Here is a 22,384-nt window from a genome sequence, read left to right on the forward strand (position 1 = left end):
GCAGGCTTCCCGGAAAAATATTTTTTTAACTTTTTTAAAAATTTCAATTCCAGTTAATTAACATAGAGTATAATATTAGTTTCAGGTGCATAATACAGTAATTCAATACTTCATACATCACCCAGTGCTCATTACACGTGCATTCCTTAATACCAATCACCTATTTTATTCATCCTGCTCACCCAGCTCCCCTCTGGTAACCATCAGTTTGTTTTCTACAGTTAAGAATCTGTTTCTTGGTTTCTCTCTCTCTGTCTCTCTCTCTTTTATCCTCTTTGTTTGTTTTATTTCTTAAATTCCACAGATGAGCAGAATCATATATTTGTCTTTCTCTGTTGCTGTAAATTGCAAGATTACATTCTTTTTTATGGATGACTGATACTTCAGTATTATATATATATGTATATATAATCTTTCTCTATATATAATATATATGTATAATCTCTCTATATATATAATATATATAATCTCTCTATATATAATATATATGTATACTCTCTCTATTATATATATTATAATCTCTATATATAATATATATATAATCTCTCTCTCTATATATATAATATATATGTATAATCCCACTCTTTCTCCCTATATATATATATAGAGAGAGAGACACTCTTCTTTATCCAGGCATCAGGAGATGGACACTTGGTCTGTTTCCATTACTTGGTTATTATAAAATAATGCTATTATAAACATCAGGATGCTTGTATCCCCTAAAATTAGTATTTTTATATTCTTTGGGCAAATATCCAGTACTGTGATTGCTAGATTGTAGGGTAGTTCTATTTTTAATTTTTTGAGAAACCTCCATACTATTTTCCACAGAGACTGCACCCGTTTGCATTCCCACCAACAATCTAAGAGGGTTTTCCTTTCTCCAAATCTTGCCAACACCTGTTGTTCCTTGTGTTGTTGATTTTAGCCATTCTGACAAGTATGAAGTGATATCTCATTGTAGTTTTGATTTGCATTTCCCTGATGACCAATGATGTTGAGTATCTTTCCATGTGCCTGTTGGCCATCTGTATGTCTTTGGAAAAAAATATCTACTCATTTCTTCTGCCCATTTTTAATTGGATTATTCATTTTCGGGGTGTTGAGTTTTACTGGTTCTTTATATATTTTGGATACTAACCCTTTATCAGATGTGTCATTTGAAGTATCTTCTCCCATCCTTTGGTTGCCTTTTAGTTTTGTTGTTTGTTTTCTTCAATGTGCAGAAACTTTTTATGTTGATGAAGTCCCAATAGTTTATTTTTGTTTTTGTTTCCCTTGTCTCTGAAAACATTTAGAAAGAAGTTGCTATGACCAATGTCAAAGAAGTAACTGCCTGTGTTCTTGTCTTAAGGTTTTTATGGTTTCAGGTCTCACATTTAGGTTTTTAATCCATTTTGAATTTGTTTTTGTGTATGTTGCAGGTTCATTCTTCTGCATGTCACTGCCCACTTTACCCAAAACCACTTGTTCAAGAGACATCCTAAGAAAAAGGAAATTTTTAAAACAGATATATCATGCATATCTTCAGAATCCTTGGAGTTAAATGAAGCCATTATATTCATGATAATAGCAGAATACAATGAACAAAAGACATCTTGGGAACAGTAAGATATTCTTTAGTGTAAATTATTGTCTACTTTTCCTCCTGAGTAAAAAAAAACTAGATTCTTACTGTCACTACAATTAAGGGTTAGCTTTTCTAAGGATCTCATATGGACATGTGCATCCTGTGAATAAATTTTGGCCAAGAAGGGGTGCCTAGGTTGCTCAGTTGGTTAAGCATCTGGCTTCAGCTCAGATCATGATCTCAAGGTCCTGAGATCAAGTCTCACATCAAGGGGAGTGGTCTCTACTCAGCAGAGAGCCTGCTTCTCTCTCTCCCTCTGCCTCTGCTCCTCCCCCCACTTGTGTGCCCACACTATCTCAAATGAATAAAAATGTCTTTTTTAAAATTTTATTTATTTATTTATTTAATTTTTTTTTTTTTGCTAAGAACATATAGGCAGAAGTGTTGCTTTGGTTCTTGAGGGGAAGCTACACCAATGACCACCTCAAAGTTTTAAAAGTATGGCGTGATAAATAAATAAACAAAATAAAGTATGGTGAGTAAGTGACTAGTGTCTCAACAAGAACAAAATACAGAACTCTATTAAGTTATTGTGTTAAAGAAAGCATATACACTTATTTTGCATGGAGGTGAAGAGATGGATGGTAAAAATAAGTTACATTGTCTTAGTCATTTTTATCTGCATACTTGTATTTTATATTATGCATATTACATTTTAAAAATTACAGATGTAATACAAATCACCAAAGAAATAACTAGAAGTAGTATAGAATTCTCTAATAGGTCCCATCATTGCTGAAAAAATCCAAGGAAAATTCTCCCTGAGAAAAAGATATTTGAATTAATACTGAATAGTAAATAGTGTTACCCATGTGAAGAGGATAAAAATGTCTAAAAATAGAGGGAAATATGAGGAGGTCTGGGGATTAAAAAAAATAAATATGCTGTAAAATTACAGTAGGTGGAACATAAAGAGTTAAGAAGTAAGGAAGGGAGGAAGGAAGGCAATATTTGTTAAGCAGTAATAAGAAAGCCAAAGAATGATCAACTGTAAGAATCAGAAATTATAGGGGCACCTGGGCGGCTCAGTGGGTTAAAGCCTCTGCCTACCGCTCAGGTCATGATCCCAGGGTCCTGGGATTGAGCTCGCATCGGCTCTCTGCTCAGCAGGGAGCCTGCTTCCCTCTCTCTCTCTCTGCCTGCCTCTCTGCCTATTTGTGATCTCTGTCTGTCAAATAAATAAATAAAATCTTTAAAAAAAAAAGAATCAGAAATTATATGTGTGTGTGTGTGTGTGTGTGTGTGTGTGTGCGTGTGTATATATATTCAGTTGGAGCAGTTCTATTCTTTTCCATTCCTAAATTGGGACTATTTCATAGAATTGGCCTTTTTCTGCCCAGCTTTACTGAGGTATAAATGACAAATAACCTTGTGTAAATTTAAGGTATACAATGTGATGATTTAATCTATAAAATGATTACCACTTTAGGAAATTTCTTACCCTTACTACCCTATCAAAAAGTAAGTTTTAGATTTGAAAGTGACTGAACTTTTTGTACATAGCAGATTTTTCTCCACCGATGATGTATTTAGTTATATTAGGAGGGAAGATTGTTAAATATAAGCAATTTTGTTAAAATGATACTGGATTTCCTTACTATTCTTATTTATGTAAAATAATGGAGAAAAAAAATTGATCACTTGAGATTTTTTGCATATCTTCTTCTTAAGTTGTCAGCAAATGTACCAAGTTCATGCCTCTTGTACTTAAAATATGTATTGTATATTTTGTGATGTTTAGTACCTACAGATTGTGTCTCTTGTTAAATATTTTCTGATATTATTTTAATCAAGAAAATAATACATAAATCCTAAGGTGTCTCTTTGTCTTTGGTGGAAACAAACCATAACAAGAAAAACCTAGAAGAATAATACAAGTTATTTTGTCCTAATAGGAGAAAAAAAATATCATTTCAGTAAAGATTTAAATATAACTGTCTCAAAAATATATTTTAAAAGAATAAAATAATAAAGTAGCCAAAAAGAACAATGGGAGTTTGAAATGAGTACATTGTCTAATGTACACTTAAGGGTTGTCTTATTCTGTAGGAATCTGTGCATTTCATTGGTCTGATCTATTTGAGAACTCAGTAGAAATGGAAATTAACCTATGGAGAGGGAATGGTGCCACCTATGTTTTCTTGGGGTTTCTGCCATATTAAATTGTCTTTTAAACTAGCTTCCCCATCTTACTGGAGCCCTTATTAGTTGATTATTTCAATATTATCTTTAACACTTTTTAAAATATTTGTATGAAAATGTTTTTACCTTTTCTTTCTTTTAATTATTCCTTAATTATATTTTCAATATAAAGTATTAGAATATTTTTGGAAAAATAAATGCCTCTGTTTTTTCTGGGAATTAGTGTAACCCAAGATAATGTTAATTGACACTGCCATTTGTCCATTTTTCACAGAAAGAACCAGAGTTTGAAACCATTACCCCAATCTTTAATTCCATGACATGAGTCTACTTAGATTTACACCCACACAGGTTTTCATTTTGGTTTAACTGTTTCATCACTTACAATCTTTTTCAGCTTCAGATCTTTAAATTTTGGGGTGTGTATATAGCCATTAAAAGTGGGCAGTTGAACAGTTTAAATATTATACTCGGACAACGTAAGTTGAAAAATTCTTCTCCTGCTGACAGAAAATGAGTTAGAATGAGTCAAAGAAACAAAAATGGAATGTACCAGGGTTTATTTTTCTATCATTAGGACTTAAGGTTTTCATCAAGGTTGAGAACCTTAAATTTCTTCAAATAATAAAGTAAAATTGTAGTCACTGGATTTAAATATGTACGCATGTATATTTGTGTATGCATGTGTGGGTGTGTGTATATATAAAGTTCATATATATATAAAAGTTTGCATGAATATTATATAAGTATATGCATATATGTACATATGTGTATATATACATATATATACACACATAATAGTGTATATAACATAATATGTATATATAAAATAACCTCTGAACAAATACAAATTTAGTGAGTTTTAAAATACTTACCAACTCATTGATTGCTAACATTGAATGCAGGGACAGGAAAGAGTAGGGATAGAACCTTGAAAGTTATTTTATTTTTGTCCTTATGAAATGCATAATGATAAATATAATACCTTGAAATCATGCCCATATTTTTCTGATTTCATGTACTTGGACATGCTTCCTTATTCTTATTAGTTCTAATGGAATTTCATTCTTGTTTGAGTGAGTTCAGAAATTATTTATTTCTCCAAATAAACTCTAAAATGTGAATTGGTTCCTCATATATGCCAAGTCTGCCTTGTACACATTTTTCATGTTTTCCTTTCCATGCAATATTGCATTTATTTTACATCTCTGTTCCCACTGAAATATTAATTATTTGAGGGCAGGTATGGTCTTACTTATAGATATTACTATAATTAGCACATTACCTAGCATATATTACACATAGTCAATGGCTTCCATATATATCTCCCAGAGAGTAAGACTAATAATTGAAGGATTTTTTTTCCTTGCTGCTTTTGTTGTTGTTGTTTTATATACAGTTATTTTTCCTAGTTAAAGAAAGTAGATTTTTTTCCATATATTATTTGTATCTCCATGGAAGCAGAATGAGTATTTCAAAACCATCTGGATCAAACAAACAAAACAAAACAAAACAAGACCAAAAAAAAAAAAAAAAAAAAGAAAAGCTGTTAAGTCTTTCAGAGTTCATTAACTCCTTGTTTGGAGCACTTGTGGCCACAGTTGGTCAGAAAAGTGGTGAGGCCCCTGGAGGTGTTCACTTTGAACCATGGCATCTGCAAAGAAAGGGATGTATCAGCAGAGATTTAAAAAGAGCAGCACTGCTGGCAAGCCTAAAGCTAAAACATTAGTCAAACAAGCAACAAGATTTGAGAAATATTAACAGACAGACAGACAATTATAAAAGTAGAAGTGGAAAAAAAAAAAGAAAAAGAAAGAAAGAAAGAGAGAGAGAAGAAAGAAAGAAACTCTTACTTTACCAGGAGGCTTCAGGGCTTGAATATCCATATCCAACCAAGATTTTGAAGAAGAAAAAATCTGAAGTCAATGATCTTAGAAGAGCAATAAGTATAGCCTTCAGCTTATGTACTTCTGAAGTTTGCAGCAATGATTTTATTTTTAATTTTTACTTTGTTTAATTTAGCCCATTCCTGAGGCGGCTTCGGAGAGTTAAAGACAGTTGCTAAACCACTGAGAACAATGCAGGAGTTGAGCTGTTTCCTTTAGGCAGAAGATGGCACTTGGTTTGTTGGAAGATCTCTCTATAACGTCAACGAATTTTGAATATTCTGTGTCACTGAAAAGGCCTTATTACCTATTGTAGCATGCTACAAAGGAAAAGCACAATTTTTGGCATCAGGCATACTTCTGCAAAGATCCTGGCTCTGCTGAACACCTTGTCTGTAATAATGAGCAAAAGAATCTTAGCTTGTTTCTTCACTGGCATTGGGAGCAACATAACACATCCTACCCCTATTTTTTTTTTTTTTTATTAAATAAGATAAGGTATGCAAAGTCCACAGACATAGAAGAATTTCAAAACCTGTAATTTCCCCAGAGCACCTGGGTGGCTCAGTGGGTTAAGCCTCTGACTTTGGCTCAGGACATGATTTCAGGATCCTGGGATGGAGCCCTGCATCAGCCTCTCTGCTCAGTGGGAAGTCTGCTTTTCCCTCTCAGTCTCCTGCTGTGCTCTCTTGCTCAAATAAATAAATAAAATATTAAAACAAAACAAAACAAAACAAAAAACCACAACCTGGTAATTTCCCTATTCTCTAAAGTCACTCAGTCTGCCTAATGTGCTGGACTTTGTGCTACCCACTATTGCATGAATTTGGTTTCTGGTAACAACAGAAGTACCTAGCAAAATAGACTCTTGTGGAAGATTTTGCATCAATGGCTTTTAATTAGACACTCTGTGATGTGATTTGCTTTGGCCGATGGGCAATAATAACACATGAATAAGAAGAGACATTTAAACAGCTTGCACATTGGAATTTGTTTTCTTCTACTGCTCTGTGAATCCTGAAACCTCCATGTGAACTAGCCTGGATTCACATGTTGAATGATGAGAAAAAAGTCACACACTAATTTCCATCTTTCAATCTGACAGCCAGACAGCAGCCAGAGATGTGTGCAAGGTCACCTGGGACCAGACAGCCTCTTGCCAATCTGTCAACTGACTACAGAAACATGAATAATCCCAGTTGACTCTGACCCAGATTAGAAGAACCACTCAGCTGAGTCCAGACAAGTGCCAACCTGCAGAATTATGAGGTAAATAAGTGATTGATCTTTTAGCTATTAAATTTTGGTGGTTTGTTATTATGGAACAGATAAATGACATATATCTTAACACAGTTTATTTTTAATGTATAATAGACTGGCTGAAGACAAAATATGGAGAAGAAAGAGAAAGGAAAAATAAAAGTAATGAAGGAAAAAAAAAGGTGGGATAAAAGATGAATGGGAAAAAAGGAGGATTTGTATCTTGAATCTTGACATTTTTCCCAAGAATGAGCAGAAGAGTGCTTATTTGCCATAATTTTCTTCTTGCTCACTCAATAAATTAGCATTCTGATACAGAAATGCCAAATACATTAATTTAGGGGAGCTGAGGTGATAGCTTAGGGATGGAAAAAAAAAAAAAAACTCTTCAAGAGCACCTTGGAAAGGCTTTTGTCTAAAATATACTGAGAACATGATTTAACATTTAAGAGCATTTTACTATCATTAATTAGCATAGATAACTTACTCCATCCATCTAAGAACTCATTGGCAAAACTGAATGTCACGGTAATAATGAAAAGAGCAGTATGCCGATTTGTGCAAAATTAATCTTGAAGAGAGCAGGGAAATTTGAATAGGAAAGATGAACTGTACTGGGACTCCAGAGTGTACATATTCCTGAATTAATAGTAGATACATTTCAACCTTTTCCAGGACAACATGGCATTATAGAAGGATAAAAAGGAATTCTCATAGTTCCCTAGCATGTTTCATAAGAAATTGGTTATTCTCTCCCCAAACCAACAAAAATATGCTTTCTGTTTTCAATTACAATCTCATAATTGATGCCGTATGTCTTGGTAAGCTGAAAGAGAAACACAATGACACTTAGTTTGCAGTCACAATGAAAAACTGCAAACAACAGGGGTGCCTGGGTGGCTCAGTTGGTTAAGTATCTGACTTCTGCTCAGGTCATGATCTCAGAGTCCTGGGATGGAGCCCAGCCTCAGGTTCCCCGCTCAGTGGGGAGTCTGTTTGTCCCTCTGCCCCTCCCCCTTTCCATGCCCTCTCTCTTTCTCTCTCTCTCTCTCAAAGAAATAAAATCTTAGAAAAAAATTACAAACATCAGAAATTAAATTATACATTTCTAATGGTGGTTTTTCTCTTGGCATAATGGGTCATTATAAATATAGGTAAGTCACTTTTGCAGTATTTAGCTATTGTTTCTCAGAACCCTATCCTCATTACAAAAAATAAAAACTTAATTAAAAATTCTATAAAATGTGAACAAATTATAACAAAAACATTTTTCAACTACTGTGATAGAACTTAGACTATTATATTAGTATCCCCTTTGTAAATGGTTACATCAGGAAGCTATACAATTAATAATGTTGCTATTTAATATAGATGTTGTTAGAATTGCTTCTACAGCCCCATGTTCAATTTCTGTACTATTTATCAGTTTACTAGAGAAATGCAACTTCTATGTTGCATACTCCCATGTCAGTGAACATATGCTATTCCTATTGTTGGAACTAATGTTTGAAAAACCTGCAATTATCTCTACCATACATTAAACAGACCCTTCAGGCACTAGGAATATGTGGTTTGCCTCAGGGATAGTCTCTTTGTGATGCTTTCAATCTGTAGTAGAAATCCATGATCCTCATTTACCAATGCTACCCATCCCAATCTAAAATCTTGAGAGTGGTGATAGTGTCTGCCAACAAGTCATCACTTAGATTCCACACATTTTCTACTTGGATTCTTTGTATTTTGGCCACAAATTCATTTGACTGCATCCCTCTAGGTGCCACATTCATTGTACTTTACCACCTCCACAAAATGCAAAGAGAGTATGAAAATAAATTTACTTGTCACTACAATTGTTGATTAATGTAGGGAGCATAAGTTTTGGAATCAAACAAAACAACCTTCAAATCCTAGGTTAGACACCTGCTCCATGATTTCATACCTACCTTCTAATGTTTCTTAGGAGGATTAGAAATGGCATATATAACTTATACAGGAGTTTTGCAGCCAAATGGATTTATAATTTCATATTTCAGGATACCTCCATCTTTACCCAAGGCCATGATCAATAAATTTAAAAATGGTGATAATTGAAAGAACACAGAGCATTACAATTATAAGTATCTTTAGATATACAACAGAAACCTAAAATATTAATCAGGAGTGAAGTTACAGGTATAATGAACCCCTCATACCAAAACAGGCAAGATAACATAGAGGTTTTTATCTTGAGGGAAAATTTTGACTAACAATGCTCTAATGGATTGCAGTATTAATTTATTTCACCAGGAATAAATTTATCTCACTTTTTTATTATTATGACTTATTTTCTTAGCTAGTTTTTCATTCCTGTTTTTTTTTTTTTTAATTTTATTTATAAGTATACCTATACAGGGAATTTATGTGAAACTAGGAGCTGGATTTCATCCACTATATGACATCAAGGCATGGGGCAGTGTTTCTTCAATCATAAAATGAGGCTAATAGGGAAAAGGTGAGTTATGTCTATACTCTTTTTCCCCACACAATCTTATTATTAAGAGAAGCATAAAGAAACAGATATGGAGTGTCAATCAAAATTTGTACCATGACTGAACTGGAATTACTGGCTCAAGGGCTGGCTCTTTGATGTCTCTGTGTTATTGTGTGGGAACACTGTCAATATAAGTCACCATATGGAGGGACTGGGAGAAAGAACTTGAAACACTAGACAAGATACAGTTAAAGAGAGAACACACTACTCTCCCTGAAAATGAACCTATAACATAAAAAGATAGAAATGGAACACTGATACTGAAATAAACAGTATATACATGTGTGTACACAAACGAAAGCCAAACTGACCTTCCAGGGAAATATAAATACTACAATAATATGACATCAACATACATGTTCATATCTAACCTTCCAAAAAAGAACTGTAGCTAAGAAACAAAAATAGGGGTGCGTGGGTGGCTCAGTGGGTTAAAGCCTTTGCCTTTGGCTCAGGTCATGATCCCAGGGTCCTGGGATTGAGCCCTGTGTCAGGCTCTCTGCTCAGTGAGGAGCCTGCTTCCCCCTCTCTCTCTGCCTGCCTCTCTGACTACTTGTAATCTCTGTCTGTCAAATGAATAAATGAAATCTTAAAAAAAAAAATAAACAAAAATAAGTACATAATAAGGGGGCAAAAATCAACTAATCATGAAATAAAGCATAGATACTAAAATTTGTAAAATTTAATGCATGCTAAAATTATAGGCTTGATGGTATTCAAAAGAGAATTAGTGAATTGGGAGTGAATACTATGATTTTTAGTCAGAGCGCAATATAGTTAGGATAAAAAAATTTTGGAAGATATACAAGACTTCTACAGGTAAAACTACAAATGTTAATTACAAAGAATTGACTTAGTGAAATAATATATCATAATGATTGACAGGAAAACTAAAAACAAAACAAAATCCTTAATGGTAATAGTAATGACACAACACCAACAAGGACAATGTCACTGAGTGCCTGCCATGTACCAGGTCTTTTTCTAAGTGCTTTCCACATATTGATTTAAAAATCACAAATTTACTTTACATAGTTATTGTACTCCTCTTTCAAATGAGAAAGCTGATGCAGAGATCTGTGGTTTACACAGCCAGTAAATAGTGGAATTTGCAGATATGTTCACTACTCCTCCTAATCTTAATTAGCACACCATACCACCTTCTTATAAATATGTCATGAATTTCTGAAAGTAGCTTATATATTAATTGTAATACAAACTCATCTTTTATTTTTTATTTTTCTCCTTTTTTCCCATTTATCTAGTGAATTTGACCACTGACTTCTATATTTCACATAAATAAATCAAGATAAATTAAAAAGATAAAGCAATTTATGTAAGTTTAAGAATAGGTGGTGGCATAACTTTACCTTATATTGGGATTTATTATACACTTAATTTGCTCATTATTTATCTGCACTGATAAATAAAACCACATTTCCCAAACCACCATACTTACTGGCCTTAGGCTAATGGATGGTATTCTGAAGAGTAAAGAGTGAGAGTTGGGGAAAATTGATTATTTTTCCTCTTTTCTCTCTGGTTCAATGAAGCATCTCTAGCAGTGGTTGCATCTCCTCCAAGATTCTGGCTATATCCAAAGCAAACATTTCCTGCCATCATAACCACAGGATCTCACAAACACCATGGCTTTCTCCTGGCTCTCTCCAGCCCTTACAGATAGTAGTGCCCTTTTGCTGTTGCTAAACTTTGAGTTGTCTCACCATTTCCTTTTTGCTCTTTTAGTTCTGTGAACTTTACAGATAATTTGCATATTAAATTCACTGCATTGAACTCTCTGGCTTGGCTTCTGTTTTCCTGATCAAACCCTGGATAATAGAGCAATACTAATTAAAACAGTACGGGATTGGCATACATATAGACAAATTGGCAGAAAAAGACCATATATATCTGTGACTAGAGTTTGCTTTATAAATCAGGCAGGAAAATCTTAACTATATAATAAATTCTTTTGAAAATAATTAATTCATCACATGTAGGAGGAAAAGTATGAAATTAGTTCTTGACCTCATACTATACACCAATATTTCCTCATATATTAGAGAGAAAACTTAAATACAACTTTAACATTATCAAAAAATAGAGAAATATTTCTGTTACGCAAAAAATAATTTCTTCAGTAGGATGCTCAATTCGAAAAATAAAATAGCTTGATAAAATTGATAATACTAGCATTTCATATGAGAAAAGAGACATAAAGTTGAGAAAACAAAGTGAAAGAAATTATTTGAAAGAATTTGGCATCAATAATATTTTCCTCTTTTTAAATTTTTATTTATTTTTTTAATTTCTTTTTAATGTTACAGAATTCATTGTTTATGCACCACACCCAGTACTCCATGCAATATGTGCACATATTGCATGGCATCAATGATATTTAAACAATGTCCTCTTGGAACACTGGAATGTCTAAGGACTGTTAACAAAAGACAATTCAACAGAAAAAAGTGGGAGAAATGATGGGTAGTCAATTCCCAAAGAGGGTGACTCAAATGGCCAACAAAAGCATGAAATGACATTTTGCCCTACCAGCAACCTCGACATATTTCAAACAAATTGAAATATCTTTCTAGGTCTAAAAAATATATACAAAATACTTTTAAGCATTATTTGTAGGATATGCTATGGACATAATAGGAAGAAATGGAAACGGGATACTTGGGTTTTTTCAGTGAGATGTACACTCAACACTCTGGAAAGGTCTTCAGCAATAATTAACACAATGAAAGACGCACATAACCTAGGAGTAGGAATTCTGTGGGAGGCATGAAATCTGAAGAAAAACTTTCACACTTGCACAAGGAAATGCAAAATTTGGTATGGCATGGCTATAATGTAGAATTAGAACCATCTTGTATTTATGCCAGTAGAAAAAAGGAAATAGGTTATGTGTGTGTTCTATGTAGCAGGAAAAATTAATGATTAAATGTATATAAACCTGGACAGATACTTTAAAAAATGAATTTAGTAAAAAGGCAAGGTACAAAAGATAGATGCAGATGATAACATTTAGGGAAATTTTAAGAAGACAATACAGTATATTTTTACAATTTACACATGTGGTAAATACAATAAAAATATTAGATGTATCATTAAATTAAGTATGCTGCTAAATGTTGAGTTGGATGGAGAGGAAATGAAATACCAGAACAAAGGGGATTTTTTTTTTTTTGTATGGACCTTCACATATCTTTTTTAAAAACACAAAGGATGAATACCCAACTTTTGTATCAACATGGACAGGACTGGAGGAGATTATGCCAAATGAAATAAGTCAAGCAGAGAGAGTCAGTTATCATAAGGTTTCACTTACTTGTAGAGCATGAGTAATAACACATAGGACATTGGGAGAAGGAGAGGAGAAGTGAGTTGGAGGAAAACGTATGGGGAGACAAACCATGCGAGACTGTGAACACTGAGAAACAAACTGAGGTTTTTTTTTTTTTTTTTTTTTTTTAAGATTTTATTTATTTATTTGACAGTCAGAAATCACAAGTAGGCAGAGAGGCAGGCAGAGAGAGAGGAGGAAGCAGGCTCCCTGCTGAGCAGAGAGCCCTATGCGGGGCTCCATCCCAGGATCCTGGGATCATGATCTGAGCGGAAGGCAGTGGCTTTAACCCACTGAGCCACCCAGGCCCCCCAAAATTAAGGGTTTTGGGGGTGAGAGGGGTAGGGGGTGGGTGAGTATGGTGGTGGATATTAAGAAGGGCACATATTACATGGAGCACTGGGTGTGGTTCATAAACTAGGAATCTTAGAACACTGGAAAAAATAAAATAAAATGAAATAAAGTAAAATAAAATGTAAATAAAAATAGGAAAAATGGAAAATTTTAACAATATAGATGATTGACATATAATAAAATTTAAGTTAAAGTTATAAAATATACCCTATATATTACTCATATTATGGAAATAGAAAACTAAGAAGATAAAGCCCAAAACTTACATTATTTTTATAAATTTCTGGGTAAAGAGATTATGAATAAACATTAATCTTTTCCTTTATGCTTTTCTCCATTTTATAATGTTAAAATATTTTATCTTTTTTGTTTACAATAAGTAATTATTTATCTTACAAACAGCATATAAGTTAATTACCTCACAAAGAATTGAAGGGTGTTTGAGACTATTTTTACACTAAATAATACCAATATCACTTGTTTTTGATGTATTTTAATATAAACTGAGGTTATATCTCTAACATAAACTACACCTGTATTTTACATATAAGAAATTATGGAAGTGGGTTGGCATAAGTCTGTATTTTTTATTTTTTCCTATAAATTCACAGATTTATTTATTGAGTAGTTGTTTTAAAAAATGGTAGATAGCCAAGATGGCCAATTACAAGCACCAATTCTAGTTTCATCATTAATCAGCCTCCTTCCAAATATAATATTTTCTTCTAATTATACACATATCTTATATAATGACACTTTGATTCCAGTATTAAAATTTAATGCTTGGTAGATCTTTGGCAAATTAGATACTTTTAGCTATTGTGTGACTATGAATATAGTCACTCCTTCCCAGATCAAAGTGGTATGTTTGTAGGAATAATAAAGTAAATGTATTTTATTAGGCTATGACTGTGACAAAAATATATGCCAATCTAAATTATTTGGCATGTCTTTTATCTCTAGGTTTTAATGAATTCTCTTATCAAACAGAATACATTTTCCATTTTATAGCATTTTTTTGAAAATAAACCTATTTCCAAGATATTTCTTAATGAATGTAAATAGATTTTGTGCAGAAGAAATAATTCTTCACAGAAATAATTTCATTGAATGACAACATTGAATACAGATGCCCTCTCTAATTATAGTATTTTTTTATATGATCTTAGTTCAATAAGATCTCCTGTTAGGTTTAAAGGAACTTCCAGGTAACTAACATTTATATCATTTTCTTACATTAGTATTAAAAGGAAAGTTTCTTTGATTCTCCTTTCCCTATTGTCTGGAGCTAACTATTTCTTAAATCGGCTTCCAAGTGATCTGGTATAACAGACACTTTTGGTCTGTTACAACAGACACTTAACTATTCATTTGAACCTAGTTTATCACTATTAATTCTGGTTTCCAGTTGGTTTTCTGTTTTTGCTTTTGTTTTTGTTTTTAAGATTTAATTTATTTACTAGAGAGAGAGAGAGAGTACAGTGGGCATGGCAGAAGGAGAGGGAGAAGCATGCTCCTTGCTGAGCAGGGAGCCCAACATGGGGCTGGATCCCAGAACCTAAGCTGAAGGCAGCGGCTTAACCCACTGAGCCACCCAGGCGCCCCTGGTTTCCAGTTCTTATATTAGATAAGCATACAAATACAAAATACAAAGAAGACCTAATTTCCTGGAAAGTCACCTTAAAATGTTTCATGTAGTGAAATCCTGTGCTAGAAACTGTGGAGTCAAAAAAAGCATATATAGACATTGTCCCTGCTCTATGACTCCAGCAATGCCATCAGTCCAGTTGATGCTGCCCAATTTTAAATACATTGTAAAAAAAATTTTTAAAAATTTTATTTCCTTCATAGAAATGGAGTTCAAAACTTTAATTGTAAGATAGTCAACAGAAATGATTAATAAAGATTATTGAAATGAGAGATGGCATTCTAAAAACAACTTATCAATTACTTCTCAAAAATAAACATTGCATTTTTTATTTGATTATTTTCATTTTTACCATATGAATGTTAGGGTTTGGGTTGTTTTTTAAAGAAAGATAAAAGATAATGAGCATAAAAATCCAAGGGGAAGAGAGGCTTCAGCAATCTTGAGTCAAATGACAAATGATTTATCTCAAGTATGTGAATTCTTTCACATTCAGAAATTAAAAAAATCACTCATAGCTTGAGTACTAAAATCCTGTATTCACATCACTTCACAGTAATACTGAGATGAAAACTGATTCTTATATATAATGGAAAATAAATGTGCAGGATACAATATATAGCTAATGGCTATATGAAATGGTTCAAATCTATGTTATAGACACACAAAGGAAGGGCTATACATGTATATTTGTAGATGGATACACATAGAGAGATTAGAGAGGTATATAGATACATCAACTAGCCAGTTACGTTTATATCATTTTGATAAATTATTATTCCCCCAAAGAAAAAAGAGCTATGAATAATTTCGTAACATAATAATTTTGAAGTAGATAAAGTGATATTCATGTGTTCAAACTCCTGGAATACCAGTTGAAGATAGATGTGTGAGGGCAACATTTCAAACAAAACTGTAAAAAGTCCAATAGAACTTCAGCATTAAATGTTATCAAACAATCCTAAACCTTCATTTCTTTGCCTAAAGTGTGTGGATAATAAGCCAAATTATCTTCTCTAGAATACAAAATCTAAGTGAAAGGTACTTTGTTTTATTAAATACTGCAGTCCAGACCTGAACATAGTCTTGCATATAGTAAGTTTTGAATAAACATCACTAAATAAATAAGTAAATAGAAATCAATCAATCAATCGATGGATACCTTACCTAGAGAAGTTTTCATTGGTCTTTGCTAACCACTTTGCACAGTGCCTAGCATATACTAAGCATCCACTAAATATAACTTTTATTATAATTCTAATAATAATTTTAATAATATAACTTTTCTAGATCCAAATTGTAATGAAGGTAGGGTTTATAAAATTGGAGGTCATACCACTTTCCTTTATAAGATTTGATTTATTTTCCATTTAAAATTGATTGTGGGTTACACATGAAGCTTCATGTAAATACATAATTTTATTTGGTAGTATTTGTGAGGAACAAGTGGAGTGACAAAGTGAATGAATGGGCAGAACACAAACGAAAAGGAAGCCATCCATAAAAATTAGTTTTCCTGTTTTAAACATTTAGGGTAAAAGGAGAAATCCATACAAAATGAGTCTGCACAAAATGTTTTTGAGTGGCAAGTTAAAGAGTCTAGGTCTGACTTCATATAATCACTAATTATTCTTAAGCTGGTGGCAATATGATAAATATGTCATTATAACAAGAACAATCTGGTGCAGATGTAGTAAAATTTTTTTGCAGCTTTTGAAACAATTTGACATCTTATGTCAAAATTTTGGTATTTGGTTTGATTTTTTGCCTCAGCAGTTGTACTTCAAAGAACTGATCCTTTGGAACTCATCCACTCAAAATTTAAACTGTTCACTGTAGTCAAAACATTGCTTACATTGCTGAATCATTTAACTCACCTAATAATGAAAGTTCCTAAACATATTATGGTAAGTCCATTAGGTAGATTAATTTATGGTCATTAAAAATATATGAGAGAGGGTGCTTAATGAGGTTGAAAAAAAGGATAGTGAATGAAAAGAGGGAATTACAAAATATGACTGTAATGATTCCATAATTTCTCTGAAATATATTCATTTCTACCTTGTCATAGCACAGATGTTCATAGAAGAGAGTTTGGAAGTGTTAATGCACACATATAAGAAGTTATTTGTGTTTATCTATACATATTTTTTGATTTCCTGGTTCAAATATGCTTTGTTTTTGTGGTTAAATTTTTTTTAAAAGATTTTATTTATTTATTTGACAGAGAGATCACAAGCAGGCAGAGAGGCAGGCAGAGAGAGAGGAGGAAGCAGGCTCCCTGCTGAGCAGAGAGCCCAATGCGGGGCTCGATCCCAGGACTCCACAATCATGACCTGAGCCGAAGGCAGTGGCTTAACCCACTGAGCCACCCAGGCGCCCCTGTGGTTAATTTTTTAAAGAGTCATTTTCAAAGGAAGTATCAGGAAGCCTTCACACAGGGTGGAATCTAATAAGGTGAAAATTGAACCCCGTACTGGAGCAATGTGAAGAAGGGTTGTGGCTATAGTCGAGACTTGTGAGTCCTGTTGATCTGGTATTGAGTTGCCAAACTGGGACATATGATTCTGTAGAAATTTAGGGAATACTTGCTTTTATTGCTCTTGTTGGTGTTGTTTTATTCAATGATTCTTTATATAAATAGTTTAAATTTCAAATGATAAATATATAATTAAGCCCTATGTGTGGAGTAAAAAAAATGTTTTATCTATAAAAATTAATACATGTCTATGTCTTAAGTTTTGAGAACAGTTTATTTATATTATTTATATACAAATAACAAGGATAAATAATAAAATAATATTAGGGTAGAGCCATATCATGTCATTAACAATGAAGATAATACAAACAATACAAATCTATGTATGGATGATGGTTAGGACACAAATTTTGTTTTTAATCATTCCATGAATTCCATCAGGGAAAATAACTCAGGTTAATTGAGAATATCTAATGCTTATAATATCAATCAAACAGTTATTTTAGAGACTTTCTTTTAGTCATTTTTTGCCAGTGAGCAATCATAAAACTCAAACTCTATAATATAGTTAACATAATTCCCAATAATATTTCTTACAGTAGTTCAAATAAGAATTTTTCAGGTCTGTTTCCTATAGCACTTTGAGAAGGACATATTCCCACATTGCTGTGCAACTCAATAGCAGTTCATTTTCATTTTGTGTGTATTGAATAGGTTGTGATGACAGAGAATAAATAGAATATTAAAAAATCCACACACACAGCCCCTGCTTATATGGATTTAATATTAATTTTAGAGAATTGAATGCAATAGGCCTCTGTCATGTATTGTTTTTTAAAATGTACTTTCGAAGGTGGGTGGTTTTTTTAAGTATCGTGTTTAGATGGAAACTATTCTGTGTTGCTCATTAACTGTGGACTTAAACATCTTCATAGTACTTGATAAAACATAAAAATCTGACATATTTGTGAAAAGCAGAGTGAAGAAATTTTGTTAGAAAGTAACCAATTAAAAGAAAATGAAAATAACCAATTTATTACTTACCTATCCATATTATGTAGTAATTTGGCCACTTTAATCCCTGCTACCACTTTAATCCCTGCTTATCAGTCAATATTGCATTAGATGTTCCATATTCAGGTGACTGCAATGTAGTATGAAAGGAAGAATTGTTTAAATGTTTCCACAGTGATAATAAAAATATGATCTATTTTAGAAAAGAAGCAATAAAAGCAAAATCTATAATTACAGATAGAAGATTCCTTCTTGTATTTTAATTTTCATGGAAATATGTACTTAGGTATTTAAATATGTAATGCTTTATTTATTTATTTTTGCATCATTGCTCAGCTGTGAAACACATTGATATTTTAGTTAAGACTTCTGTCTTACAGAGATGATGATCTAAAACCAATTAATTTTAAGAAGCATTGAGTTTAATAGGAAAAGGGCTTTGAATTTGATGCTTATGTACTTTAGTCTCATCACATATTCTATCATTCACCATGGCCCTATGCCTTCTGAATCTACTCCTTATTTCTGAAAGGCAGCAACAGAGAAAGAAGATTAATCATTACAGACAACTAGACAAATTATTGAAAGATGATGTCATTGTTTTAGAAATTATTAGCAAATGAAAGAGAAAAAATAATAAAAGAAAGGGGGGCCTCTGGGTGGCTCAGATGTTAAGAGTCTGACTTTGGCTCAAGTCATGAACCCAGGGTCCTGGGATCAAGCCCCACATCAGACTCCCTGATCCACTGGGAGCCTGCTTCTCCCTCTCCCACTCCCCCTGCTTGTGTTCCCTCCCTCACTGTGTCTCTTTCTGTCAAATAAATAAATAAAATCTTGAAAAAAATAATAATAAAAGAAGGATGCCTAATAGAAATTATGGCAGAATATGAGAAATGCAAAATTGGGAGACAATGGAATAACCCAACATGAAAAATTTTCAACATATTGTCTGGATACTACATTAGTCCTCCCAAGTGGTTCCTGCCCTTGTCAGTTAACTAACTTACCATTAAAAAAAAAAAAAAAAAAAAAAAAATCCTTTAATTCCATGGTGTTCTTGGAAGCAGCTGCTCAGTTAGGAGCTGTTTTCTGACAACCTTTCTTCTAGATTCTCAAGTGGAAGGTGAACTCTGAGTTGAGACACAAACAGAAGAAGACTATGGTTCTTCTTCACAGATGGAAAACCATCTGTGCAGTTTTATTGTTCCTCAAGGCACTTTGCATCTAGTATACTCTATATGTGTGGTTTTCAGGCAGTAGCTATTCTGTTCCTTAGGGGACATTGGGAATACCTGATAACATTTTTGGTTTCCATGACTAGGGAAGGAAAGACACTGGCATCTAACATGTAAACCAGGGATGCTGCTGCTAAAAAAATCCTATAGTACACAGGATAGACCCCTACAACAAAGAATTATCCGACCCAATACCAAAAATGCCTCAGTTAAGAAACTGTTGTGTATGTTACTTACTTATTCTGCATATGCTCTATCTTTTCATAGACTCCAGGATTTATAGGAAAATATACCCTTTTATCCTTGGTTCCTAGAACACTGTCTGGCACACGATAGGGGACTAAAAGCTAGTAGTTAAAGTAATAAATTAAGAAATAAAGGAATGAGGGGCACCTGGGTGGCTCAGTGGGTTAAGCCGCTGCCTTCGGCTCGGGTCATGATCTCAGGGTCCTGGGATCGAGTCCCACATCGGGCTCTCTGCTTGGCAGGGAGCCTGCTTCCTTCTCTCTCTCTCTGCCTGCTTCTCTGCCTACTTGTGATCTCTCTCTGTCAAATAAATAAATAAAATCTTTAAAAAAAAAGAAATAAAGGAATGAGAACTTGTCAAATTTACACATAGGTATTTCTAGATAATTGAATTTTGCCCACAAGCTAATAGTTTTGGTGAAACATTCTATCTAGAAAAAGTTTACAAGAATGATTATTTTTTATTTTTTAAAAGATTTTATTTGTTTATTTGACAGAGAGATCACAAGTAGGCAGAGAGGCAGACAGAGAGAGAGAAGGAAATAGGCTCCCCTCTGAGCAGAGAGCCTGATATGGGACTTGATCCCAGGACCCCGAGATCATGACCTGAGCTGAAGGCAGAGACTTTAACCCACTGAGCCACCCAGGTCCCCAAGAATGATATTTTAAGGGGCACCTGGGTGGCTCAGTGGGTTAAGCCTCTGCCTTAGGCTCAGGTCATGATCTCAGGGTCCTGGGATCGAGCCCTGTGTTGGGCTCTCTGCTGGGCAGGGAGCCTGCTTCTCCCTCTCTCTCTGCCTGCCTCTCTGCCTACTTGTGATATCTCTCTCTGTCAAATAAAATCTTAAAAAAAAAAGAATGATATTTTAAGAAATTAATTTTATAATTGTTTTCAGAGGGAACATCCTTTAAGATTATGATATTTATGAGAAAATGTAAATAAGTAAAAGAGATATATTAGCAACAATTGAGATCCTGTAGGGGAATTTTGTATTCAAATATTTCTGTAGCTAGCTCATTTTATCCCTTGAGAAAGTCTTTAAACAACTCTTATCTCTTTCTTCTCTGAACTGCTCTAACATTTTTAGCCATTGTCACCCATATTAATATTTAATAGTGTTAGGATATATCCATGTTTTAAAGAATGGCAGCAAGTTTTATTAATACAGATATACAGTGGAAGGCTTATGGTAAAAACTTCCTGCTTAATGTGCTTAAGATGAAGCATCACATCAATAACTTAGTGTTAGCATGACTCATCTTAATTTTCCATAAAACACATACACGTTAAATTTGATCACCTCTTAGAACTACATTAAGGGTTACAAACTTAATATGAGAATCGCATTTCAACGGGATTCAGTATTTTCAATTCAGAAGTAATTGATTTTTCATCTTCATTTGGAAGCATAAAGCATGAGAGAAAATAGATGTATTGCCATAAAATCAAAGAAGTGTATGGGAACATATTGAAGAGCTTGATGAAAATTAAGATAGAAACTTTGAAGCATTAGTAACTGCTTTGACTATGAAAGACATCACTTTGGATTCTATTCATATTTTTTTTAATGTTCTAACCTTGTCTTTGTTCTTTTTGGTAACATTTGAGGTAGTTTAGCTATTATTTAAATTTATTTATTTATTTATTTATGAGTTATAAAACAATAATTGCTTCAAATCCTTGTGATTGCTTTTGGGTAGAGGTGACAGGTTAATAAGTGACAGAAGCTCTCCATGCAAAAGGGCTTTTGTTCTGATGAGAAAAGCAGACACATATGATAACACAGACCAGCATGTAGATTCTTGGATAATCACATATTCATATTCACTTTCAAGCTTGATCTTACTAATGAATTCTGATCATTACCTAGCATTTTCTAGTACTAGAGAATAAATGAATTTAAAAAGCCAGTGTTTCTGAATAGTTTTATCCTAATTTCTATGGCCTATATATTTTAAGAGTACTCAAGCAATGTAGGCTGATTTTAAGTCCTGATTTTTGGCTAATATCTGATAACAACTATCCCTTTTTGAATTTTTATCGGTTATCAGTCCTAATTTTCATTGCTTGATTTCTGTGTCAGCTCCTACATTTCAACTTTCATGCCTTTGTTAGATTACATAAAATATAGAAAAAAAGGTCCTTGAGGCAAGTCAGAACAAATAGTTGAATAAGCATGAATGAATGGAAACTTGGAAATATTATATTAAAAAGGCAGTTTCTGAAAAATATAATTAACACTATAATTAAAATTCATATGAGCAAAATAGATACCCAAAAGCTTAGCTCAATAAGAAGGAAATGTAAAAGACAATGTGTGAAAGATAATTTATTCTCTTTAAATTAAAAATCACTGATGTTAAAAAAAAACTTTTTTATAACTGAATAAAAAGCACAGATGCACTGGGGAGATAAAAAATTGACTACATTGAGAGTAACACAGAGAAGAATATAAATGGGAATGCCACGAAAGTGGAAATTAGGTCACATCTCATGGTAAAAGTCAGAGAACTGCTCAATTGTGTATTAGGAAAGGAGACGTAGTATAGAAGAGACGGAAAAATAACAGGAAAGACTTTTTTAGTTACGTAACACCAGCAGGTCATGGAA

Source organism: Lutra lutra, chromosome 2 (genome assembly GCF_902655055.1).
Source record: "Lutra lutra chromosome 2, mLutLut1.2, whole genome shotgun sequence".
Classification (NCBI taxonomy): domain Eukaryota; kingdom Metazoa; phylum Chordata; class Mammalia; order Carnivora; family Mustelidae; genus Lutra; species Lutra lutra.